At 44.2% G+C, this 27,927-nt stretch overlaps 1 protein-coding gene across 1 annotated transcript in view; it reads right to left on the bottom strand.

The window, feature by feature from the left end:
* The window catches only part of LOC144609908 (glutamate receptor ionotropic, delta-1-like), a 751,523-nt gene that overhangs the window by 159,414 nt on the left and 564,182 nt on the right, over window positions 1-27,927 (bottom strand).

Raw genomic sequence — 27,927 nt, 5'->3', positions numbered from 1 at the left:
CCTTCCTTGTGTTATACAATGGTGAGCAAACTGGAGAGAAAATAAACTTATCGTGGCCTTCTGACTCTTGGCCTCTGTCATGGGACGGCAGCAAACTGAAGCATAAATTATTTGGCACCATTTAAAATTTCATTTCCATCAATAAAGAGCAATCATTGAAAGATTGTCATGGATGTCTCTGCCACCAAGTTGAATGGAAGCGTGTTGCGGAAATGGCATAAATGTATTATGATTTTCAAACATTTTACTTTGCAAAATGGTCATCAATAATTTAAAAGTACCTGGTTAAATTGTTGGTGCTGTGCCGGGATTTCCAGATACCGTGGGTGGAGAAAGGGTAATTTCTTGAAATATTTTAGTAACATGTTCACAAATACAGAACTCAAAACTATTCACAAAATGCTGGAGTAACTCAGCAGGTCAGGCAGCATCTCGGGAGAGAAGGAATGGGTGACGTTTCGGGTCGAGACCCTTCTTCAGTCTGAAGAAGGGTCTCCGCCTGAAACATCACACATTCCTTCCCTCCAGAGATGCAGCCTGTCCCGCTGAGTTACTCCAGCATTTTGTGTCTATCTGTTCAATGGGTCATTGGACGGTAGTGCTTTGATCACTAGTCAGGAGGATGGGGACTGGTCAGAAATGGACAGGCATTGATCAGTGAGGAATGATCAACAGTCAGAGCGACTGCTGCTGGTCAGAGAATAGTTGCTGCATCTAATGTGCATGTAAAGCTGCACCAAGTAAAATGTAATTGTCCTTGTTCATATCCAGTGTAGGTGATACATAAGTATTCTTGATTCGTACGGGTGTCAGGGGTTATGGGGAGAAGGCAGGAGAATGGGGTTAATAGACAATAGACAATAGGTGCAGGAGGAGGCCATTCGGCCCTTCAAGCCAGCACCGCCATTCAATGTGATCATGGCTGATCATTCTCAATCAGTACTCCGTTCCTGCCTTCTCCCCATACCCTCTGACTCCACTATCCTTAAGAGCTCTATCTAGCTCTCTCTTGAATGCATTCAGAGAATTGGCCTCCACTGCCTTCTGAGGCAGAGAATTCCACAGATTCACAACTCTCTGACTGAAAAAGTTTTTCCTCATCTCAGTTCTAAATGGCCTACCCCTTATTCTTAAACTGTGGCCCCTTGCTCTGGACTCCCCCAACGTTGGGAACATGTTTCCTGCCTCTAACGTGTCCAACCCCTTAATAATCTTGTACGTTTCGATAAGATCTCCTCTCATCCTTCTAAATTCCAGTGTATACAAGGCTAGTCGCTCCAGTCTCTCACCATATGATAGTCCCGCCATTCCGGGAATTAACCTAGTGAACCTACGCTAGGTTAGGAGGGAGAGACAGATCAGCCACGATTGAATGGCAGAGTAGACTTGATTGGCCTAATTCCACTCCTATTCCTTATGATCTTATGATGAGCACTCTTGAATCTTGACTCTTGATGGTCCTGGACAGAGTGTGACATTTATACGTCAGAAAGTGACTTGCTGATAATAATAATAATAATAATATTCATTTATTGTCATTGCAACGAGTACAACGAAATTAAAAAACAGCCATCTCTGGGCATCTCCCTGAAGATGAGGACACTTGGCAATTTGCTGACGCAGAATTATGACTTTGTTGTTCAGCAATATACTGTACATTTGTGCATATCTATGTATTGTAAGGTTATGGCAATACCTCGGACAATCCCTCTGCCTTGCTTATGATTCTGGCTTTATTTGCTTGGAAATTAAATGCTCAAGTTGAAAAAGTACAAACCTTCAGCAAAGTTCTGTCTACAACCCTACAAGTGTTTCAGAGGGTGAAGTAGATACACATTCATTATGATTGTCACAATGTAATCTATCAGCACATTTATCAACCACTCAGAATAATGAATTGGACATGATAAATATTTTCATGACTGAGTTAACCAAATTGCTCATGTCATGAGACTATGGATGAAAACTTTGATTAATACAGTTCTGACTCGGAAATAAATGTCAGAATGTCAGATCTAAGCAATACGTTGTTTAAAAGAGAGAGTTGTGAAAATGCTTGCTCAGAGAAAATCCAGGAGGAGTGGGGACAGAGAATAAAACAATCCCTGAAGAATAAAGCCAGTGTTGCCCATCAGGCCAGGCAGTATCTTGAGGTTAGGACCTGAAACGTCATCTATTCATGTTCTCCAGAGATGCTGCCTGACCTGCTGAGGTACTCCAGCACTTTGTGTCTTTTTTTGAGAAAACCAGCATCTGCAGTTCCTTGTGCCTCCATTGCCCATAATCTCACTGTGCTGAATATGGTGCATAGACATGACCCCTTCACACATTTGAAGTTGCAATTGTGAAGCAAATTTATGATCTGTTTACATGTAGGAAGGAACTGCAGATGCTGGTTTAAACTGAAGATAGACACAAAAAATGCTGGAATAACTCAGCGGGACAGGCAGCATCTGTGGATAGAAGGAATGGGTGATGTTTCGGGTTGAGATAAGAAGTCTGAAGAAAGGTCTCGACCCGAAACGTCACTGAGTTACTTTTGTGTCTATGATCTGTTTATGATCTGAAGGAATACCTCTTGCCCATTTGATCTCTTTGCTCACAACACTAGCCAACCTTCTAATAGAGGCTGATGGATCTTTGCAATTCTCTGTCCTTGGACAGTGTTCAGTGCTGAATCGTCATTGTGATACTTGAAGAGGAGGTGTGAAAGATTGGGGAACTGTGGGCTCTAGAGAGAGGAGTTGAGGCCTGGGTCCAAGCAGCCATGATCACAGTGAACGGCAGGACAGGCAATGATCATCATCACTTCATTATCTACTGGTTTCCCCCCATGACTGGTGAATCCATCATAATAATTATCACAGCTTCACAAATCTTCTCACTAGTCTTTCATACTTGGTGATAAATGCTAGCTCTCCCAGCAAATATATTTGCTTGAACCCTATCTGAGGGCTTGCATCTCATTTATATGAAAATCATTTAATTTAACAGGAGTTGTGGATGCGTGCGGGCACCACAGGTTGCTCACCTATTCTCTTGTGAATCTTGGGAGGAGGCAATCATTCATAATATTAACCGGGTTGGCTTGATGCACTGTGTGACGCCCATTGTATAATGTTCTGCCCTTTCATTCTAGAAGTTGTGAAAGAAATGCTTATCACTCATGTGTCGGAAGGAACTGCAGATGCTGGTTTACACCAAAGATAGGCACAATATTCTGAAGTAATTCAGCGGGACAGGCAGCATCTCTGGAGTGAAGGAATGGGTGACGTTTCGGGTTGAGACCGAGGCTTATCACGCATGCTCTTATTGAAGGCAAAAATGTGTTGGTACACGCGTTTAATAAACATACATGTCACGAGGCCGGAAAACAACATAAGAACATCTAACTTTTTAGAGATGCCTGTAGGCTATGCTAGTGGGTAACCTCGCAAAAAAAGCACTGCTTATCATTATGTACCTCTTTTCTTACCTCTGGGTTACAATGCTTTACTTCTACATTACCAAGAGTTATACTTTTTTTTTAAAGCAGTGGCATTTTCTTTCATATACAAGATCATAATCACCTTGATCTGTAAACATAGTCCCATCCAATTACCCAGCAAGACTCTTTGCCTTTATGTTCACCAGCAATTCATTGACACAAATCTCCGTTAAGTGGTTTTTGTGGCCCCTTCCCTGTTCTATGCTTCCGTTCCCCTGCTGGCATTTAACCTGAACTGCACAGCAATTCCTGACGTATGTTGGGGTAGAGATTTGCCACGGGCAGCAGTTCAAAATGGGAACATCAGACAGGCAACCCACTGTACTTAGCTCTCCTGACTGCAGGGAAACTGAATTAAATGCATTGCACATTGCACATCATTTTGATTATTCTTTATTCTTTTTTCTGGCCTTAAAGCAACGCAGCAAAGCAACAACACCCCTCCACATTATATATGATTTCTTGCTCCTCGCTCATATGACCACTGTACCATCTGACATGGGAGCAATGCTGCAGAAGGCACAGCACCACAGTGGCGCGGCAAGTAGTGCTGATGCCTCACAGCTCCGGTGACCCAGGTTCAATCCTGACTTCTGATATAGACAATAGACAATAGACAATAGGTGCAGGAGGAGGCCATTCGGCCCTTTGAGCCAGCACCGCCATTCAATGTGATCATGGCTGATCATTCTCAATCAGTACCCCGTTCCTGCCTTCTCCCCATTCCCCCTGACTCCGCTATCTTTAAGAGCTCTATCTAGCTCTCTCTTGAATGCATTCAGAGAATTGGCCTCCACTGCCTTCTGAGGCAGAGAATTCCACAGATATTGTCTGTGTGGAGTTTGCACGCTCTGTCAGTGACTGCATGGCTTTCCTTTGGGTGCTCCGGTTTTCTCCCATATCCCAAAAATTAACATGTGGGTCGGTATGTCAATTGGCCACTACAAATTTCCTGTCGTGTGTGGGTGAGTGCAGAATGAACTGTGTTCAGGTTGCACAAGGTGCTTTGGTTTGCAATATTATCGTCCAATTACCTGATATTTATTGTAATGTTGAGTATTTAATGTTGTGTTGCATTAATGTACCCATAAGCAGCAGCAAGTAAACATTTCATTGTTCGGTTCCCAGTGCTTAAGCCAATTAAACACTCCTGACTCTTGGAAATGTAGGTGAGTTGATGGGAACCGTTGGGAGAATAAATGAGTATGGGTAGGATAAGTGGGACACTGGGCTTATTTCCATGCCACATCTATAACTCCAGGACACATTTATTTATCCCCCCTTTCCATTCCCACATTGACCTTTCTGTCCTGGGCCTCCTCCACTGTCAGAGTGAGGCCAAACACAAAATGGAGGAACATCATCTCATATTTCGCTTGGCAGGTTACAACCCAGCGGTATGAATATTGATTTCTCTAACTTCAAGTAACCCTTGTATCCCCTGTCTCTCCATCCCTCCCTGACCCAAGTCGTACCAGCTTCAAAGTCGTCTTGTTGAGTCTCATTGTCCGTAACCTGTTTTCACCTCGCCCACATTGGCCTGTTTCCTTAGTGATCGTTACTTTTTTGCATATATTTCATTCATTTGTCCTACATGTCTCTCTATACCACCGTCTGTATCGCTCATTTCCCTTTCCCATGACTCTCAGTCTGAAGAAGGTTCTCAACCCAAAACGTTACCTATTCCTTTTCTCCAGAGATGCTGTCTGACGTATTGAGTTGCTCCAGCTTTTTGTGTCTATCTTTTTGTGTCTATTCCTGTGCATTTATTTGCTTCTTAGTTTTTAAATGTAACATTGTCACGTTTGGAGTATGGGATATTAAAGCATCAGAAATGAATCCTGAGTTACACAGCATTGGTCAGAACAACACACTGATCACTAACTAACCTCAGCAATTTACAGCACCAACAATTAGTGCACTTGAGTTTCAAGGTTGCGTGTTCAAATACAGATCCGAAGGGGTAAAGTGCCAAAGCAAGTAAGCATTGCAATCATTTTGTCATGGGCCAGGTAATTTCTGAGTAGCATCAGAAATCTATTATTTTACTTGACATATATTGCACTTTTCAGCAGTGAAACATCTTCTCAACCCGTGTTTATTCTGGCACTGAAATACCGAGCAAGAGAGAGAGAGACATATGTCAGTCCTGACTGATGAAGGAGAGAAAAATGCACAAAAGAACAGCATTGTTAATCTGTTCCTGTCTTTAAAGTCTGGTGGCAGTAGAATGCCTCGCGGCTCTTCCATAACACGCTTGCCAGTTTCGATGGTACTTTGCATTTGACAGGTGGCAAGGTGCCTTCAATCTTTGCATTCAAATTAGCAGCCGCTCATCCCGACTAGAAAGCAGCCTTCACTCATATAGACTGAGGAACTCAGAGCATAAGGAGGGAACAATCAACAATGCACTGGAACACAGGGTGGCAGCGTGGCGTAGAGACAGAGTCGGCTGGACATTGCCGCACCATCTGTCGTTGGTGGATAGGTTCTTCCGGACAAACCACCTTTGACCACAAGTCCATCGGGCAGTGGTCAGCATGGAATGTCCTGCAGGCACTGCAGGGGAAATGACACCATGGATCCTGTGGCATAGATCCCAGAGCCTATCCTGCTGAGTTACTCCAGCTTTTTGTGTCTATCTTTGGTTTAAACCAGCATCTGCAGATCCTTCCTGCACCTTCCAGTAACTCCGTTCACTTGCTTGGGGTGGCCAAGCCTGTGGAATAAAGGTACAGCAGGTAGGTGATTTGATTATGTAGGAAGGAACTGCAGATGCTGGTTTAAACCGAAGATAGACACAAAATGCTGGGGCAACTCAGCGTGACAGGCAGCATCTCTGGAGAGAAGGAATGAGTGCTGAGTTACTCCAGCATCTCTGTGATTTAATGATGCTATATTTGAACAGACAAACCGAACGTGGTCCATTTACCCCTCGTTTCCTCTGCCACTCACTGAGATCTTGCATGAACTGATTGCCATCCCAAATTTACATTCCCACCTCCCCTCCCTGACCTTGCGTTTGCAACTCAAGAGTTTATCCACCTCTGCCTTAAAAATAATCAAAGGCCCTGCTTTTTACCTCCTCTTAACCCACCCCAACCTACCATTTATGGAGGAGATACAAAAAGCCGTGCCTTTTCTGGAAGGGAGTTTGACTGACCCCTTGTAAAAGAGACTCCGTTATTTTGAAAAGGCGACCCTGACTTCCAGATTCTTTTCAAAAATAAACATTCTCATCTCGTCATGAGGCTTCAAATAAAATCACCCTTTACTGATATTGTAAATAGGTTGTCATTAGTAACCTGCAGGAGTGATTTGATTCAATATTAAATATGAAGGAATATTACAGTTCTTAATGTCTTTAAAAGTACAAACCAATTCAAGCAATCAAAGCATAATGATCTAATGAATCAAAATACTTGATAAATGCTACAGCTCCAACTATATGCTACATTGCAACATCTGTTGGAATTGCTGAGTGAAATGTAATGTTTGCATTGAGCAATTGATATTGAGTTTACATTGAGCAGTGTGCATATTGAGCATACACAGATCCTGGGTGATTACAGTATTTTATTCTATTTCATTGTTTGATTCCAGATTTTCCCAAAAGAATAACATTCTTTCCATGTCCATTCTGTCCGGACCCTTCAGTATCTTAAACGTTACAATCAGGTCCCTCTTCATTCTTCTAACCTCGACCATAAGGCCACCACCTAAACAAGGATGATCACTCCCAGGTGTAGAACTGTGAAAACGCACACCTCCAGGTTCAGGGACGGTTTCTTCCCAGCTGTTATCAGGCAAATGAACCACTCCATCAACAACTGGAGTGTTGATGAACCACTCCATCAACAACGAGAGAGCCGTCCTTAGCTACTACCTCATTGGAGACCCTCGGACTATCTTTAATCGGAATTTACCTTGTTTACGTTATTCCCTTTCAAGTCAAGTCAAGTCAAGTTTATTTGTCACATACATATACAAGATGTGCAGTGAAATGAAAGTGGCAACACCTGCGGATTGTGCTAAACTACAAAACCGAATAGATTTTTTTTTTTTTAACACAAAAAATAAATTAATACAGTAAATTAAATTAGTCCCTGGTGATATGAGAGTTAACAGTCCTGATGGCCTGTGGGAAGAAATTCCGTCTCATCCTCTCTGTTTTCACAGCGTGACAGCGGAGGCGTTTGCCTGACCGTAGCAGCTGGAACAGTCCGTTGCTGGGGTGGTAGGGGTCCCTCATATCATGTACCTGTATGCTGTGGATGGCTCGATTGTAATCATGTATTGTCTTTCCGCTGACACAACAAAAGCTTTTCACTGTACCTCGGCACACGTGACAATAAACTAAACATCAGACTTCCAATAGATGCAGGCTTACCCAACCTTTCCTCAAATGTTGACCTACACTTTGTAGAGGAGATACAAGAAACTGCAGAAGCTGATTTAAAAAAAAGACATAAAGTGCTGGAGTAACTCTGTGGTTCAGGCAGCATCTCTGGAGAACATGGATAGGTGAATTTTCAGGTCAGGACATTTCTTCAGATACCTTTTACAGATGTCAGTCCAAGTACATCTTCTTTGAACTTCTTGCAGTGCATCAACATCCATCTTTCAATAAGGAGACCAATATTACCCAGTAATTTAAGAAGATAACTGCAGATGCTGGTACAAATCGAAGGTTTTTATTCACAAGATGCTGGAGTAACTCAGCAGGTCAAGCAGCATCTTGGGAGAGAAGGAATGGGTGACGTTTCGGGTCGAGGCCCTTCTTCAGACTAATTACCAATTGTGGTCTCACCAATATCCTATATTGTCAAAGATTAATTTCCCACTTTGTATTTCAACTTCCCAAATAAACAAAAACCCTTTTGTTAGGTTACGTATTTACTTGTCAATGCTTTGAATTAATTCCTTGTATGTTAAGGTGTTTTGAGTTGAGTTTTGAGCTCAATTAGTTCTATTTACATTTAGGCACAGGGGCTCTCTGGGTGATAATCTGGGCAGATGGGCACTGTGGGTGCTTGGTCTGATGTACATGTAGAATGGATACTTCAAGACCCACTTGGTGATGAGGTATCTTTCTCCAAGAAAATGGCTGCTTAGGCAACTGAGGAAACCTGTTTGAAAATGAAGCCCATTGATGCATAGTTGAAATTATGACTAATTCACAATTTTTTTAAAAATCTGAAAACACAGGAAGAATAAAGGGCTGTTACTTTAGATGAGCACGTTGTAATTTACTGCCCTTGGGTTGATATTGGAGAGAGTGTGCATTGTTACCGATGGAGAACTGTGAGCAGCCCAAGTGAGTAGCGTGTTTCCCCTTGTGTCTCGTCAGACTGGCCTTGCCTCAGGGATGCTTTTATGTCCCGAAACAAGCTGAAGGAATTTTAGTTGCAATAATTGCAACTGCAGTTATCTTGTGCCTGGGGGGGGGGATCAAGAAGGAGAGATCAGCCTTAATTGCCATGCAGAAAGGCAATCTACTGCTTTAGGAAGGTCACGAACAAAGGAAAGGAGGTGTTTGCTATTCTTTCTATCCCCCTTCATGCTACTAATAAGCTGCTTGGTTGCCTCTTCCCATCCCCACTCCTACCCTGACTCCCTTCTACAGGTTACTCGCTCATATATACACACAAAATGCTGGAGCAACTTTGCTGTAGAGTTATTCACAAAATGCTGGAGTAACTCAGCAGGTCGGGCAGCATCTCGGGAGAGAAGGAATGGGTGACGTTTCGGGTCGAGACCCTTCTTCAGACTGATGTCAGGGGGGCGGGACAAAAGAAGGATATAGGTGGAGACAGGAAGATAGAGGGAGATCTGGGAAGGAGGAGGGGAAGGGAGGGACAGAGGAGCTATCTAAAGTTGGAGAAGTCGACGTTCATACCAAACTGCCCAGGCGAAATATGAGGTGCTGTTCCTCCAATTTCCGGCGGGCCTCACTATGGCACTGGAGGAGGCCCATGACAGAAAGGTCAGACTTGGAATGGGAGGGGGAGTTGAAGTGCTCGGCCACCGGGAGATCAGTTTTGTTAATGCGGACCGAGCGCAGGTGTTCAGCGAAGCGATCGCCGAGCCTGCGCTTGGTTTCGCCGATGTAAATGAGTTGACATCTAGAGCAGCGGATGCAATAGATGAGGTTGGAGGAGGTGCAGGTGAACCTTTGTCTCACCTGGAAAAACTGTTTGGGTCCTTGGATGGAGTTGAGGGGGGAGGTAAAGGGACAGGTGTTGCATCTCGTGCGGTTGCAGGGGAAAGTGCCCGGGGTTGGGGTGGTTTGGGTAGGAAGGGACGAGTGGACCAGGGAGTTACGGAGGGAACAGTCTCTGCGGAACGCAGAGAGGGGAGGGGATGGGAAGATATGGCCAGTGGTGGGGTCCCGTTGTAGGTGACGGAAATGTTGGTGGATGATATGTTGGATCCGCTGGCTGGTGGGGTGGAAGGTGAGAACGAGGGGGATTCTGTCCTTGTTGCGAGTGGGGGGAGGGGGAGCAAGAGCGGAGCTGCGGGATGTAGAAGAGACCCTAGTGAGAGCCTCATCTATAATGGAGGAGGGGAAGCTCCGCTTGTAGAGTTGCTGCCTTGCAGTGTCAGAGATCGGGTTCTATCCTGGCTGCGGGTGCTGTCTTTACGGAGTTTGTACGTTCTCCCCGTGACCTGCATGCGTTTTCACCGAGAACTCCGGTTTCCTCCCACACTCCAAAGACGTACAGATTTGTAGGTTAATTGGCTTGGTCTAAATGTAAGTTGTTTCTGGTGAGTACAGGATAGTGTTAGTGTGGGGATCGCTGGACAGCACGGACTCGGTGGGCCGAACAGCCTGTTTCCGCTCCGTGTCTCTAAACTAAACTAAACTAAACTCAGCGGGTCAGGCAACATCTCTGGAGAAAAATAGGTGACGTTTCGGTTCGAGACCCTTCTTCAAACTGAGAGTCAGGGGAAAGGGAAACCGGAGATATGAAAAGGTACAGAATAAATCAGAGCCATCATCAATGGCCTTGGAGCCCACAATGGTCCATTGTTGGCTGTGGAGGAAATGATCATCACCCAAAATGTCACCAATCCCTTTTCTCCAGAGATGCTGCCTGACCCGCTGATTTTCTCCAGCATTTTGTGTCTATCATTGTAAAGTAGCATCTGCAGTTCCTTCCTACACAAGGAATGTCTCGCACATATTCATTCTAAGGATTATTCTAAACCAAACCTCTAGCGCATTGACAGAGGTTGGATTATTTCCATTGGGAACGGAACAATGGAATTCCATGTGTCTGAGAAAAACAAGGAACTATCGATGCTGGTTTACATTTTTAAAAAAGGCACAAAGTGCTGGAGTAATTCAACAGGTCAGGCAGCATCTCCAGAATCCAGGATCCTTCTATAGACTGATTATGGGGTGGGTGGGGGGGGGGGGGGGAGCTGGAAGAGAGGTTGGCAAGGACAAGTAAGTAATAGGTGGGTACTGTTGTGAGGGTTTTTTAGATAGGCAGATGGTTGGGCAGATGGCTGGGATAGAAAAGTTGTAAATTGTGAAGCTAGAGGAAGGAATGTATGTGGAAAGGGAGGGGGAGGGGGGAAATAGATGTAAGTCAGGGGGGGAGGGGGGGAATGGCACAAAGGAGAGCAGGAGGGAAAAAGTGGAAGGGGGGAAATTGATATGTTACCTAAAATTGATGTAGCTTATAACCGCCCTGTATGAACACTAAATTCCTATTAAATACAACCCAACCCTTCCAGCATTTTGTGCCTTTTTTTTCTAAGTGAATAAGTTTAGTTTAGTTTAGTTATACAGCTCATAAACAGGCCCTTCGAACATCCGAGTCCGCACCGACCAGTGATCCCTGCACATTAACGCTATCCGACACGGTAGAGACAATTTACATTTATACCAAGCCGATTAACCTACAAGCCTGTACGCCTTTGGGGTGTAGGAAGAAACCGCAGATCTTGGAAAAAAAACCCGCGCAGGTCACGGGGAGAACGTACAAACTCCGTACAGACAGCACCCGCAGCCAGGATCGAACCCAGGTTCCTGGAGCAGCAATCTACTGCTGCACCACCGTGCTACCCTGTTGTGTTTCCTTTGTTGCTATAGTGCACAAACATCTTCTGGCATTTGTTGTGCATGTACAACAGCTGGACTACATTTTACACAGCAAGCAGCCAAGGACAATGTCAAGCAGGCCTGCCATGCAGAGGGTTTGAGTACAAGAGTAGAGGCTTCATTTCACTGTTCACTGGCCTCAGAAATCATGCCCTGCATGTAGTGTATGCAAGACACAGTGGTACAGTGGGTAGAGTTGCTCCCTTATAGTGCCAGAGACCCAGGTTCAATCCTGACTATGGGTGCTGTCTGTACAGAGTTTGTGCATTCTCCCTGCAACTGTGAGTTTTCTCCAGGTCTCTTCCCACATTCCAAAGATGTACAGGTTTGTAGGTCAATTGGCTTCGATAAAATTTGTAAACTAGTCTCTAGCGTGTAGTTCAGTGTTCGGGGTGATCGCTGGTCGGTGCAGACTCGGTGGGCCAAAGTGCTTGTTCTCACACTGTATCTCTAAAATCTAAAAGCCTTATCTCTTTGAAACACATGGTTGGGCCTAGATAAATCACCCAGTCATCGCCTTTGCTGAGAGTTCATGATTAAGTTGGAGTCAGTTTACTCTATATTCCTTCATACAACTATGATCATAAATAGTACAGTGCAGTTAAAAACAGCTTACATTGACCAAATTGAACCTACTTAGGGACCACTTAGCACCTGCCAGGAATTTGGCTCTTGACTTTTTTTACAGCAGAATTTTACTTTTTGCTCGCATAGAATTCCCCAAATGGCATCAACAGCGGTTCAATGTCCAAAATGAACCTCTAACGTGATTTTCAACCTTACTGGTCTGAAAACTTATAGTTCTTATTCACTTAGTGGGCAGGCAGACCTCTATGTGATATTCCAAATGCGGTCTCACCAAAGCCCCATGTAACTGAAGCAAGATATCTCTACATCTGTACTCAAACGCTCAGCGTTGAAGACCGACATGCCTTCGTCTTTCTTGATTATTTGCCGCACTTACATGTTAACTTGTGGCCATGTGTGTACACCCAAGTCTCTCTGAAGGTCCCATAGCAGAAGCGTCCATGTCGCGGGGCTGGAAACTGGAAGTGTCCTGAGTTAATTCTGCTACCACCATCATCTATCATACAAGTGATGGCTCCCACTGATTGTCGCCGGAAGCTTGTGTCCTTTTCAGGACAGACGATGACAGCGATGTAACATTTGAAACATAGAAAATGGACACGAAAGAAGAAGAAGTCGCTCTGAAAACAAACACTTTTCCATCTGTCACTAATTTATAAAATACTCTATCGTGGACCTTTCACCGTCCGGCGCGGCGCTCCAATGTCGGGAGCCCCGACAGCCCCGACGTGGCAACTCCAACAGCCTGACCTCGGGAGAAAACGGCATGGAAGAGAAAAGACATTCTGGCCTTCCATCACAGTGAGGAGGGACTGGAGGAGACTCACTGTGATGGATGTTTCTTTTGTTTGGTGTTAGTGTATGATTGTATGTGTTATTGCATTTTTATTGATTATTCTTATTGTTCTTAGTGTTTCAACTGTGGGTAATGTTTCATTTCACTACACATTTATGTGTATGTGACAAATAAACGACTATTGATATTGACTATTGATCTTTCTATTGTTTTCTGCCAGTAATTGACATCATACTTTTCAATTGTTTATTACAATCCATATTCTATGTCCTAGTTCATTTGAGTACTGTGTTCACAAACTTGATGTCCTGCTGTAAGTAAGAATTTCATTGTTCTGTTTAGGTACAAATGACAATGAAACACTCTTGAATATTTAAACTCGTGATTCACTTCCCCAGTCTAATAAACCCCTGGACCTCTGTGCATCTTTCTCACAACGCCAAAGATCCCTGAAGATGGCAGCACAGGGGAAGGTGGCGTTCTTTCTAAAAAAAGCATTGCATTCTATTCATCCCTCAACTCAAACCAATGATTTTGTCCAACATTGTAAAGGCGATGAGAGAGACGGGTCATGAAATTCAATAATTGAAGTGTAGGTGGAGGTAATTGTTTTAGAGTGGCATTTAGGTTCAGGCTGACCTTTTAAGCAGCAACGTATAATCAACACTCCTCCTGAATTTATTTCCCACCAACATCTGAAATGGTTTCTGAAGGAGAAAGACGGACCTGCTAAATGAATATCTGTAAGGGAACAGGCTTTAATCGTTGAACCGTGGCCTGAACACTTGTGAGTCTATTTTAGTGACCAATTTAACATTGGTGAAACAAAGGACAGCAGTCGATATATAAAACCTATGTTCACAGCAAGTGATAACAAATTCGATTACATTCCTTCAACGTTTTGAAAAAGAGTGACTTTCAAAGGCAATAGATGTGTCTCTACAATAACTTACCACATCCTGAGAAGTACTACAAATCATTTCAAATAATAACTTACTTTGAGCTTAACTGACTGCAAATCGTTATCACAGGTTGTGGTAAATGAGGCAATAAAAGTGTCCTCCAAACATCCAACCTCTACCAGCATCATGCAGGGATGTGAGCCAAATGCAGGCAAATGGGACGATCCCAGAATGCAAACTTGGTCAGCGTGGACAAGTTGGGCTGAAGGGCCTGTTTCCATGCTGTATAGCTCTCTGACTCTATGCGTCGAGAAGTAGCAATGACAATTCGATTAGGCCCTACAGTGGCTGATATAATATAAGTTGCTATACTGATAAAACAACTTTACTTTCAACAGTATAAGAAAATAACTGCAGATGCTGGTACAAATCGATTTATTCACAAAATGCTGGAGTAACTCAGCAGGTCAGGCAACATCTTCAGACTGAAGAAGGGTCTCGACCCGAAACGTCACCCATTCCTTCTCTCCCGAGATGCTGCCTGACCTGCTGAGTTACTCCAGCATTTAGTGAATAAATCAATTTACTTTCAACAGTACCCCTGACATATTAAAATGTAATAAGGCTCTTCACAAGACGGTGACTCAGCAAATGTTGGGTATAAATTAGGTCCAATTAGGAAAGGAGACCAATGATTGATCAAAGAGATGGTGAAATTGGAAAGGTTTAGGAAGAGGCTTAGGAATTTCAGGACTAAGGAAGTCTTCCTGCTTTGGAGAGGCCATGCCTTGAGCAATGTGTGAGTACTTGTTCTCCAGGTATTTGTCCCCCTGGTGCAGATCCATTAGTTCAGATGCTTGTCCCCTGGTTAGAGCTTTAGATTGCTCCATAGCAAGAGTTTAGTTTAAAAAAACAGAGTGACCACATTGATACCTAAGGTTCTGAAGGAGTGATAGTGAAGGTGCCAAGAGGCTGTTTTCTTATGCTAGAAAATCTAGAACTGAACATGAATCGCTGGATTATCTCAGTGGGTCAGACAGCATCGGAAAGCAGCATCAGGCGACTGAAGAAAGAGGCCGGCCTGGACAGAGTGAATGTGGAGAGGATGTTTCCACTAGTGGGAGAGTCTAGAACCAGAGGCCATAGCCTCAGGATAAAAGGACGTACCTATAGAAATGAGGAATTTCTTTAGTCAGAGGGTGGTGAATTCATTACCACAGAAGGCTGTGGAGGCCGTCAATGGATATTTTAAAGGCAGAAATTGATAGATTCTTGATTAGTACAGGTGTCAGGGTTATGGGGAGAGGGCTGGAGAATGAGGTTGAGAGGAAAAGATAGATCAGCCATGATTGAATGACATAGTAGACTTGATGGGCCAAATGGCCTAATTCTACTCCTATAACTTCTAAATCTATGAAGTTCTAAAGAACTTCGATCTCAAGCATCGTCCTTTCCTCCCACCGACATGCCTGACCACCTGAGTTACTCCAACACTTAGCATTTTGTTTAAGATTCCAGCATCTGCAGTTCCTTTTATCTCCAAAATCTAGAACTAAGTGGTCTCAGAACCCAACATTTAGGACCGAGGTGTAGAATTTATTTATACAGACAATAGACAATAGGTGCAGGAGTAGGCCATTCGGCCCTTCGAGCCAGCACCACCATTCAATGTGATCATGGCTGATCATTCTCAATCAGTACCCCGTTCCTGCCTTCTCCCCATACCTCCCTGACTCCGCTATCCTTAAGAGCTCTATCTAGCTCTCTCTTGAATGCATTCAGAGAATTGGCCTCCACTGCCTTCTGAAGCAGAGAATTCCACAGCTTCACAACTTTCTGAGTGAAAAAGTTCGACCTCACCTCCTTTCTAAATGGCCTACCCCTTATTCTTAAACTGTGGCCCCTGGTTCGGGACTACCCCAACAACGGGAACAAGTTTCCTGCCTCTAGCGTGTCCAATCCATTAATGATCTTATATGTTTCAATAAGGAGCATATAGGAGCAGAATTAGGCCATTTGGCCCATCAAGTCTACTCTGCCATTCAATCACGGCTGATCTATCTATCCCTCCTAACCCCATTCTCCTGCCTGCTCCCTTTAACCCCTGACACCCGTACTAATCAAACTACTAAATGGTGCTAAATTGGGCCCATTTACATGCTGCTAGTCAGAAGGGAATGCACCTGAGAAGATGATTCGAAACAATTTCCTGATAAATGCTAAACCACAACCAAGGACACAGATCCAGGAACATGGACTGACGCCTGGAATTAAGGACATGCTTGTCTGCATCCCCTATGAACCATAACACAGTCCCGAGAGAAGCCTGCAAAACACTGAGATGATTCAGATATTCCCCCTGCGATCACTGGCACTTTCCCAGTAAATACCGACATACCCTTGGAGACGTTTTTCAACCCCAGTGTGCTGTAAGCAAGTGAGAAAACAGAATAATACACAGGAACTGACCTTGCAGCCCACAATGTCTGTGCCGAACATGATGCCAAGATAAACGAAGACAGACACAAAAAGCTGGAGCAACTCAGCGGGACTCAGTTACTCCAGCTTTTTGTGTCTATCTTCGGTTTACACCAGCATCTGCAGTTCCTTCCTACGTGGCAAGATAAACTAATCTCATCTGCCTGCACGTAATCCATATCCCTGCATTCTCTGCCTGTCCATGTTCCTATCTACAAGCCTCTTAAACACCACAATTGTATCTGCCTCCACCACCACCCTTGGCAGCACTTTCTAGGCACCCACTACTCCATGTGTAAAAGACTTACCCGCACATCCCCTTTAAACATTGCCCCTCTCACCGACAAGCTACTGTACGTCCTCCAATCTTTGAATTTCCACCATGGGTAAAAGGTTCTGACTATCTACCTTATCTATTCCTCTCATCATTTTATACATTTCAATAAGGTCTCCCCTCAAACACTACTTGCAGCAGAGAAAACAATCCAAATCTCTCCAACCTCTCCTTATAACCTTGCAGCCCAGTGGTATGAACATCGACTTCTCCAACTTTAGATAGTTCCTCTGTCCCTCCCGTCCCCTCCTCCTTCCCAGATCTCCCTCTATCTTCCTGTCTCCACCTATATCCTTCCTTTGTCCCGCCCCCCTGACATCAGTCTGAAGAAGGGTCTCGACCCGAAACATCACCCATTCCTTCTCTCCCGAGATGCTGCCTGACCTGCTGAGTTACTCCAGCATTTTGTGAATAAATACCTTCGATTTGTACCAGCATCTGCAGTTATCTTCTTATACTCTCCTTATAGCTGCCCCCCTCTAATCCGGGGAGCAGACTGGTAAATCTCTCCTGTAGCCTCTCGAAAGCCTCCACGTCCTTCCTTTTGAATCAGTCTTAATCAGGGGTTCAGCACTGGATCTTGCTGGTGTCATGGCTGAACCCAGGAACCCCCTAACTCACCTGCAGAGGCTCACTAACCATTGTTGAAGCTGATTGTCACTTTATCCGAGAGTTCACTTGGTTTGAAGCAAATACCAGTGTCTGAAAAGTGTTACTGGTCTATTTTTCATAGCTTTTGTTGCACAGAAAGATCTGATATTGTTTTTCCTAATAGGTTGTCACAACATTTTCACAATTTGACAGTTTTCACATTTAAGCTTTAATTTAAGAGTGATTAAAATGTTTTGTTCCCTGATTACAGGTTTCAATTCCCAATTGCTTGCATGCAAATTCCTCCACAAAAGGAGTATGACCCATATTACAATAAGGCCCTGTGTGCGTAATTGCTCACGCTCAGTAGACGGTGGTTGTTTTAATTATTTCGAACACAAAGCAAAATGCAAAAAAAAATTACGAACTCATGGTTAGCAATCAAATTAACAGCAACGATTGGGCATCGTGGGAATCCACAGAAGTGATGAATTTCACTGCAGGGATGGTTTTAGCTGCATATATTCGCCACAGCTACTTATCTCTCCACACCATCGTCTATATCTCTGGTTCTCCTTATCCTTAACCACTGATAGGACAAATCAAAATAGGACGTACAGGGTAAATGGTAGGGAATTGAGGAATGCAGTGGAACAGAGGGATCTGGGAATAACTGTGCATTGTTCCCTGAAGGTGGAATCTCATGTGGATAGGGTGGTGAAGAAGGCGTTTGGTATGCTTGCCTTTATAAATCAGAGCATTGAGTATAGAAGTTGGGATGTAATGTTAAAATTGTACAGGGCATTGGTGAGGCCGAATCTGGAGTATGGTGTGCAGTTCTGGTCGCCAAATTATAGGAAGGATGTCGACAAAATGGAGAGTGTACAGAGGAGATTTACTAGAATGTTGCCTGGGTTTCAGCACTTAGGCTACAGAGAGAGGTTGAACAGGTTGGGTCTTTATTCTTTGGAGCGTAGAAGGTTGAGGGGGGACTTGATAGAGGTTTTTTAAATTTTGAGAGGGACGGACAGAGTTGACGTGGGTAGGCTTTTCCCTTTGAGAGTGGGGAAGATTCCAACAAGGGGACATAGCTTCAGAATTGAGGGACAAAGGTTTAGGGGTAACATGAGGGGGAACTTCTTTACTCAGAGGGTGGTGGCTGTATGGAATGTGCTTCCGGTGGAAGTGGTGGAGGCTGGCTCGATTTTATTATTTAAGAGTAAATTGGATAGGTATATGGATAGGAGGGGATTAGAGGGTTATGGTCTGAGTGCAGGTAGATGAGACTAGGTCAGGGAGAATGGTCGGCGTGGACTGGTAGGGCCGGACAGGCCTGTTTCCATGCTGTAGTTGTTATATGTTATATGTTATATATGAAGAAGGGCCTCGACCAGAAACGTCACCCATTCCTTCTCTCCAGGGATGCTGCCTGTCCTGCTGAGTTACTCCAGCTTTTTGTGTCTACCTTCGTACTAAACATTCCTTTTATGCTGAATTATTTAATTATTTATCATTTTGATTTTCCCGGTGAACATTTGACAGCCCGTAGTGTTTTCTCCCTGCCTCTCATCACCTTCAACCCATCTGTTGCCTATTCACTAATTGGCTGAAAGATGCAGCGTGGATTGAAACAGGCCCTTCAATCCGTCGAGTCCATGCCAACTCCGATCACCCGTTCGCACAGGATCTGTGTAATCCTGCACTATCCTCCACTCTTTACACACAAGGAGTAATTTACTGAGGCCATTGAACCCACAAACCCGCATTTCTTGGGGGCAGGAGGAAACCAGAGCAGAAGTTCTGCCGCTATGCCATCGTGCCACCCGTGTGAACATCTATCAATTAGAAACGGAAGGAAGGGTTACTACAAATTATGGTCAGGTAGCACAAAATGCTCAGCGGGTCAGGCAGCGGGTCAGGCAGCATCTCTGGAGAGAAGGAATGGGTGACGTTTCGGGTCGAGACCCTTCTTCAGTTATTTTCCTACACAAATTATGGTCCGGTGTTCTGGCTAAACCAAGATGCATTTAATAGAATTTTTTTTGATTTTGCTTTTTGATAATTTATTCTCACTGAGACAGGATCTGTGTGCTCTGTTCTTTGAATAGATTCTCCTGATATCACTATAAGTCACATTAAAAATGGAAAGGCTTTGCTAAATGCAGGTTCCTCGACCGCCTGTGCGTGATGTATACGCATGACGAGCGAACACGGCAAGTAAACATTTCATTATTTCTTCATAAAGAGCAAAACGCGGTGCACGTCTCCTGTATTTCATTGAGACACGGTCCCTTACGTTGAATTGCAGCCAAGTTTCTAAAAGTTTGTGTGGAAACTTGGAGAGATACCTGCCGTTGACAAAATGAGTACATTATTGGGCACATTTTCCCGTCTTGAGTTGCACCTCAATAGTCAATAGTCGTTTATTTGTTACATACACATAAATGTGTAGTGAAATGAAACATTACCCGCAGTTGAACAATAAGACCAATAAGATTAATCAATAAAAATGCAATAACACTTACAATCACAACTAACACCAAACAAAAAGAAACATCCATCACAGTGAGTCTCCTCCAGTCACCTCCTCACTGTGATGGAAGGCCAAAATGTATTTTTCTCTTCCCTGCCGTCTTGTCCCGCGGTCAGGCTGTTGGAGTTGCCACGTCGGGGCGGTCGGAGCTCCCGATATTGAAGCCCCCGCTGGGCGGTGAAAGGTCAACGGCCTATTTCAGGCCGCGCCGGATGGTGAAAGGTCCGCGACGGGCCGACCCAAGCCCCGCGATTCGGGGCGGGCGAACACGCTGCCGCTGCCGCTGCCGGAGCTCCAGATGTCGGCCCCCATCCAGGGGCCTGCGGGCTTCCGACGTCCACGCGGCCCGCGCCGGAGCCTCCGGAGACGAGTCGCAGCCGCGCCCGCAGCATCCGCAGGCAGCCAGCGCCGCAGGTGGTGAGTCCGCGCCGCGGGCTCTGCGAACCAGAGCCCCAGGTGTTCCCAGGTGCAGGGCCGGTGGTAGGCCGCAACGGGAACGGAGACACGACACAGAACAAAGGTCACGTCTCCGTTCTGGAGAGAGAATGTTACAGTTCCCGTTCCCTCCCACCCCACCCCCCCAAAACATAACATACAACACTACATCATATTAAACTACAATTCAGACAAAAACAACAAAAAACACAAAAGACAGACGGACTGCAGGCAAGCCGCAGCTGCGACGGCAGCGCTGGCTCCTCCCCGATAAATATGTCGCATTGGATTAATCACAGTTCCTTTATTAGCTTGACTGCCACTGGTGGCCTGATGCAGGTCCCATTATTGGCCTGAGCTACTGAAACTTCCACTCATTCTGAATTGATTAGGTATGGATTTAAACACGTACTTCACACAGAGACATACACACACACACACGCACATACACACAAATACACACACATGCACATGCACACACATACAAACACACACACACACACACACTTATTGTCTCTGCACCATTAAACAAAGGCAATCTTTATGCATCTACAAGGACTCCACACACCCATGACACCGTCTGTTTGAACTACTTCCATCTGGCAGACGTTACAAGGCCTTCTACACTCGCACCTCCAGACTAAGAAACAGCTTTATTCCTAGAGCTATAGCTGCTCTGAATCGGACCTGCTGAGTGCCCTCCATGATCTGACTCTGCCCCCATGGTCATCTGGCACAACTGACCCTGCTATTTGCAGTTTACCTTGTTTCTTTTTTTTCTCTCCCTTCTTTCTGTTGTTGTTTTTGTTTTCGCCGTGTTTTATTTATTTTATAGCATCGATATGGAAGCGGCATTCTTAATCTCGTTGTACTTGTACAATGACAATAAAGATATATTGAATTGAATTGAATAATACCATCTCCGGTTTTAATGTAACAGAGGCAGATTATACAGTGGGAGACAATTCAACTCATTGTGTCGAAGACAGACACAAAATGCTGGAGTAACTCAGCAGGACAGGCAACATCTCCGAAGAGAAGGAATGGGTGACGTTTCGTGTCGAGACCTTCTTCAGAGATGCTGCCTGTCCCGCTGAGTAACTCCACCATTTTGTGCCTATCCTCGGTGTAAACCAGCATCTGCAGTTCCTCCCTACGCAACGCATTGTGTCGTTGCAAAGGAGCTGTCTAATTACATAGTTCACCCAGATCTTAGACAATTGTTCCTGCTGATAACAAGCTGCACAAGACAACATCTAAAGCTGTTCAAAATCGCTGCTGACCAAAATGATCTTTGCAGTAACCGTGGGAACGGTAACTACCTTTTTGTCTAAAAGATTTGTATCTGCAGAATAAAGAAAACATGGTTCACAGTTAATTTTGCTTCAACAATTCTCCAGCAGTTATGTTTTCATCTTAATCCTCATTAAAACAAAAGCGGCCTAATAAATTATTTACACGGCTAAACATCTGTAGGGCCTGATTGCAGCCTCTAAATTGCACCTTCCCACCCATTTATCAATTTGAAGGAGTCTTTTATAACAAACTGGGTATGAATGAGATCTGATGTAATATAAATGTACATAGATGAATTGTATGCACTCTCCTGGGAGAAGCAATGCCACTCCCACAGCTTCCATGACAGGTTTGCCTGCAAGTCTACGAGCATGTAGCTATCCAAATTTAACATGAACCCACTTGGTACATTTTAATACATGTGACCTTTATTACCTTGAATGCATTTTCCTCTCCCCCCAAGATGACAAAATGGCTCGCTCAAGTTGTTGAATGTCACTTAGAAACTCAGGCATTTTGTAACAGTGCACTTTAGAGCTTTGTTAGTTACCTCTGTGTGTGTGTGTGTGTTTATATATATATATATATATATATATATATATACACACACACACATTTATATAGCAAATCGTAGGTGTCTTTGGGATGGACTCAGTGAGCTACACAGGACTCTTGAGCTATAACAGCCATTAAGTCCCATTTTGTGCCACTTACATGGAGGTTATGTGAATCTTTAAAGTTGCGTTACCCTTTCAGCCATGCACCATTTCACAAGCGAATGGGTGAGCTGGTAATAATTTACAAGCATCTCTTGAGCCAGGGAATGGGCGAACAGATATGCTCAACAATAATGTGACCTCCTGCATGATTTAACTTGTCTCTGAGCTTCAGACAAAACCAACTTTCTATATCCTACTACATTGCACTCACCTTTCCTCCCATTCTCCATTTGATTCATCCATCATTCTACTTCCCTGATCGACTGCTGTGCCTGTTTTTCTCACATTCAGTTCAATTGTCACTTCTCTGCCGTTTCCCTCCTGTTAGTCGTCCTCTTTCCATTATCACTTGAGCTCCTTCAGGCAACTTCCCTCAATCACATTCTGATTTTTCTCACGCCCGGTGAAAATTGCCTGAACAATATCCGCCTCTGCTCTGGGCCAACTCAGCGGGAATCTCATCAATGCATCTCCTCCAACCTTCATGCTTCCTGCCCAACATACACTTGCTCTACCTGGCAGTCTACGCAGCATTACACAGAAGAAGGGAAGGAAAGGTGGAAGAAAAGCAACACACCCGGGCAGGTCCCGGCAAGCAACACGCCAGGCAGGGACGAAGAAAGGACCAACATTGCATAAAGGGCAGTTTTTGTAACTTTCGTGGCAACTCTTTGTGTATTTGGTATGCAAAAACAAAGAATTTCACTGCACTTTAGATACATGTGACAATAATTTATCTATCTATCTATCTATCTATCTATCTATCTATCTATCTATCTATCTATCTATCTATCTATCTATCTATCTATCTATCTATCTATCTATCTATCTATCTGTCTGTCTGTCTGTCTGTCTGTCTGTCTGTCTGTCTGTCTGTCTGTCTGTCTGTCTGTCTGTCTGTCTGTCTGTCTGTCTGTCTGTCTGTCTGTCTGTCTGTCTGTCCTATCTATCTGTCTGTCTGTCTGTCTGTCTGTCTGTCTGTCTGTCTGTCTGTCTGTCTGTCTGTCTGTCTGTCTGTCTGTCTGTCTGTCTGTCTGTCTGTCTGTCTGTCTGTCTAAAATTAATGCACAAAATAGCAGATGTGCCTTAACATTTCGGAAACAATACAAAGATGCCAATGTTTCCTATCCACCTCTGATCCCATTTTGCCGTTCCTCACCACCACCTAGCTACAACGTGATCATTAATGTTACTGCTGCACAATAATCCTGTTCAGTGGTGAACTTAGTGGTTGGGTCCGAGGCAACACACCTCACGAGAAGGTGTCTGCAAAGATCTGGTGAACTTTATGCTGCGGCCTTTCCCATTCTCGATGCCTGCTTCTGTCAGGCACAGTTACAAAGACTCCCTCAGCTCCAGCAACGGTGACAGCATTACATAGCGCCAGGAGAAAATCACATTAAAGAATTCTCTCAAAGAGAGCAAACCAAAAGATAAAAATCACAAATCAACTAACATCTTAGATATGCTGCTGAGCATGGGATAACAATTCTAACATGTCTATATGATTAAAGCATGGGTGAAACAAAAATATTAAAAAATGTAAAAAATGGTATGGTTAAACCCATTTCATTTTGAAATAATTATCTGTGACATCCCTCATCTGGAGATTTTTGCAAAGAGAAGAAGGTTGCTAAGCAGCATGTATCATTAAAAACACACTTTACCACAAACGGCATATCTTAGAATGGAAGCTAATAAAAAAACCAGACTTGTGTCAATTCACAGGACATAGGTTTAAGGTGAGAGGGGAAAGATTTAATAGGAATCTGAGTGGCAACACTTCCACACAGAGGGTGGTGGTTATCTGGAACGAGCTGCCAGAGGAGGTAGCTGAAGCAGGTACTATAACAACATTTAAAAGATATTTGGACAGGTCCATGGTTGCGTTCATAAGTTCATAGGTTCATAAGTTGAAGGAACACAATTAGGCCATTTGGCTCATCAAGTCTACTCCCACATTCAATCATGACTGATCTATCTTTCCCTCCCAACCCCATTCTAAACCCCATAGAAAAGGTTTAGAGGGATATGGGCCAAATGGGGGCAGGTGGGGCTAGGGTAGATGGGGTAGCCTGGTCAGCTTGGACAGGTGGGGCCAAAAGGCCTGTTTCCAGGCTGCATGACTCTATGATCCCTGGATATTACAATGGAGATGCTTTTCCCACAGCACTGTGTGCCAAGGAGCACAGAGTAGCAGGGTTGTGTAGTTTCATCCAAATCCATGGAGGAGGTGGTTCATCACAATCAATTGATATGCAGTCACCAGTCTGTTCCCACTCATTGCCTCAAGTAAATCCAGTATTCCCCAGCCCAATGTATAAATTCACCTCTGAGCTCTTCTCTCCTCGATGTGAAGTAGAACTTCCTGACAACCCTTTCCCTTGCTCTAGAGACTTAAGAATAAGGCGTAGGCCATTTAGAACGGAGCCGAGGAAGAACTTTTTTCACTCAGAGAGTTGTGAAGCTGTGGAATTCTCTGCCTCAGAAGGCAGTGGAGGCCAATTCTCTGGATGCTTTCAAGAGAGAGTTAGATAGAGCTCTTAATGATAGCGGAGTCAGGGGGTATGGGGAAAAGGCAGGAATGGGGTACTGATTGTGCATGATCAGCCATGATCACGGTGAATGGCGGTGCTGGCTCGAAGGGCCGAATGGCTTACTCCTGCACCTATTGTCTATTGTCTATTGAGACCCTGTAGTGGCCTGGCGGAGGCCAGAGAAAAAGGCAAGACGCCAGGCAGTGTTTAGTGAGATTCTTTTATTAGGCTGTGAGCTCCTGCCCACAGCGTAGTTCTCCTAGGGATAAGATACGCCTTCCCTTGGTCTGGCTTTTAACCCCTTTCGCCTGTCCGTCACGTAACGAGGGGGCTGACCCAAGGAGTGGCCTGATCCGCCACAACCCTATCGTTGTGGCTTGGGCTCGAAAATACTTGTCCGTTTTTTGTCTTTCATTTATCAATTGAGGAAAAACTAACGCCTCTCCATCCTCGCACCATATCTCATCCATTGGCATGTGGAATCAATGCGCAGCACTTCAATGGACCAAGAAAATTGAGTTTTATTTATAGTTTTACAAATTTTCAACCGTAACAACATGAAACGTACAGCAGCCATCCTGGTTTGCGACAAAATAACACCAGACAACTCTCGCAGGAACTGCACAGCAAGGAACTTACAGAACAAAATCCTCAATGTGCTGGCTCCAATTAGCTTTGAATTGCTAAGGTATCTTTAAGAATTTTTGTCCTGGAGATGCGGGAGTCAATAATCCAATTAATGAGGTGTAACAGATTTATTCAGGGAGCTTTGTGGATTACAGAGTTGCATCAAGCATCTCAAGAGGGAAATGATGCAGCTTTGAAAGTTCCAGTGAAAGAAAGCTGTCATCTATTAGTTGCAAAAGAAATTGTGGTCTTTGTAACCAAAAGATGCTTAGATATCACTCACATGCAGAATGAACGCAATAAATCCTGAATCTGTTTAAAGAATTTCATGACCGATTATTCCTTACCTGCCGATTCATTTTTCACAACCTCTGCTCAATATACAATGCAATGCTGTTTGCTTTTACCATTGCTCTGAGATCTTCTTGTTTTATTCTTATTTTCAAATGAAGCATTTGGGAGCTTTGGAAATGATCCAAATTTGAATTAATAATGGAAAAAAGTAAATGTGGTCCAATGTTCCATTTATGCTGGGAGAAAACTTATGAAGAGTGGAAGAGACTTTGGCCTTAAGGGCCAATTAGTTCAAAGTATTAAAACTTCACAGTCACACACTGAGACAGGGTGGATTCTCAGAAAGGGAATGTAGTCAATGATTATCGGTGTTCGCAACTGCAATTTCATCTGTTACCCTTACAATATGTCACGCCATTGTGCAATAGATATATTTAGCAGAGAGAAAATAGGTTCCATGGAATTAAGCTATGCAAGTGTTGTGGGGTATAGTCTGATATGAATATTAATACCATCCATGTAGCATGTGTCCACAGAAACAGTGTTATGTATATGTGAATACTACATGTATGTATTGAAAGGTAAAGCATGGTGGCTAAATTAATGCAACACCTTTGGGTCGAGATGCAAGGTTCTGTGTGTGAGTGTACTGTGGATATATATGTCTATTAATGTTACCTGTGTGCCCGGTATCATGTGGAAGAATTTTCTGGTCTCGATCAGTAATGTCCAGCTTGATTTTATACAAGTCCCGAGCGGCCCCATTCATATCATATCATATCATATCATATATATACAGCCGGAAACAGGCCTTTTCGGCCCACCAAGTCCGCGCCGCCCAGCGATCCCCGTACATTAACACTATCCTACACCCACTAGGGACAATATTTACATTTACCCAGCCAATTAACCTACATACCTGTACGTCTTTGGAGTGTGGGAGGAAACCGAAGATCTCGGAGAAAACCCACGCAGGTCACGGGGAGAACGTACAAACTTCTTACAGTGCAGCACCCGTAGTCAGGATCGAACCTGAGTCTCCGGCGCTGCATTCGCTGTAAAGCAGCAACTCTACCGCTGCGCTACCGTGCCGCCCTTCAGTTCTTGCCTCACCCACTACCACTCATAGCTACAAATGAATCACTGCCTTCTTTTGAGTTACGTTGACAGAATACTTGTCTCTTACTGGGGTACTGATTGAGAATGATCAGCCATGATCACATTGAATGGTGGTGCTGGCCTACTCCTGCACCTAATGTCTATTGTCTATTGTATGTCACTGCGTTTGAGCAAACTCTGTGGCCATACCAATGCAGCATTCTTTGCCTGAGGTGCAGTAATTTGAGCCAAACCAGGCCACACGTAAACTGGAGGACCAGCGCCTCATATTCCGCTTGGGTAGCTTATAACCAAACGGCATTAACATTGAATTCTACAATTTTAGGTGATTTAAATCCCCTCCCCACCCCCTTTCTTCACCCCCTCCCTCTTCTGTGCCCCACCTGGACTCGCATCAATTTCTCTCCTCACCCTCCCCTTCCATCTACATTCCTTCCTTTGGCATCACAACTCACAACTCTTCAATTCTGTTGTCTCACCCCTTCTTGTTATTTCTTCTCAGGCCTTTGTCCAACCAGCTACTTATCAATCACCCCTTCTGCCAACGTGCATGAACATATTACCTGCCAGGCTTCGTCCTGCCTCTCTCTTCCAACTTTCTTCCCCCCCCCCCCTCCTCCCAATCAGTCTGAAGAAGGGTCCCGACCTGAAACATCACTTATCCATAAATAGACACAAAATGCTGGAGTAACTCAGCACGACAGGCAATATCCGAATCGTCACCCATTCGTTCTCCCCAGAGATGCTTCTGCCCGTCCCGCTGAGTTACTCCAGCATTTTGTGTCAACATCTTCAGTCTAAACCACTATCTGCAGTTCCTACACATCACCTATCCATGTGCTCCAGTGATGCTGCCCGACCCGTTGAGTTTCAGCCAGTTTACTTGCCTGGTTGTCAACGCCAATGACAAGGGTTTCTGATGAGATCTTAAACTGATGCCCTGTCTGATTTCTCAGGTGGAAGGGATAATATTCTGCCGCATAATTTTGGAGACGTTATTCCTGGGTGCAAGTTAATATTTATCCTTCAATCAATATCATTATTTAAAACAAATTATCTGGCTATTGTGAGCATCATA

Source organism: Rhinoraja longicauda, chromosome 35 (genome assembly GCF_053455715.1).
Source record: "Rhinoraja longicauda isolate Sanriku21f chromosome 35, sRhiLon1.1, whole genome shotgun sequence".
Lineage (NCBI taxonomy): Eukaryota > Metazoa > Chordata > Chondrichthyes > Rajiformes > Arhynchobatidae > Rhinoraja > Rhinoraja longicauda.
This window is presented reverse-complemented; position numbering and strand designations above follow the sequence as displayed.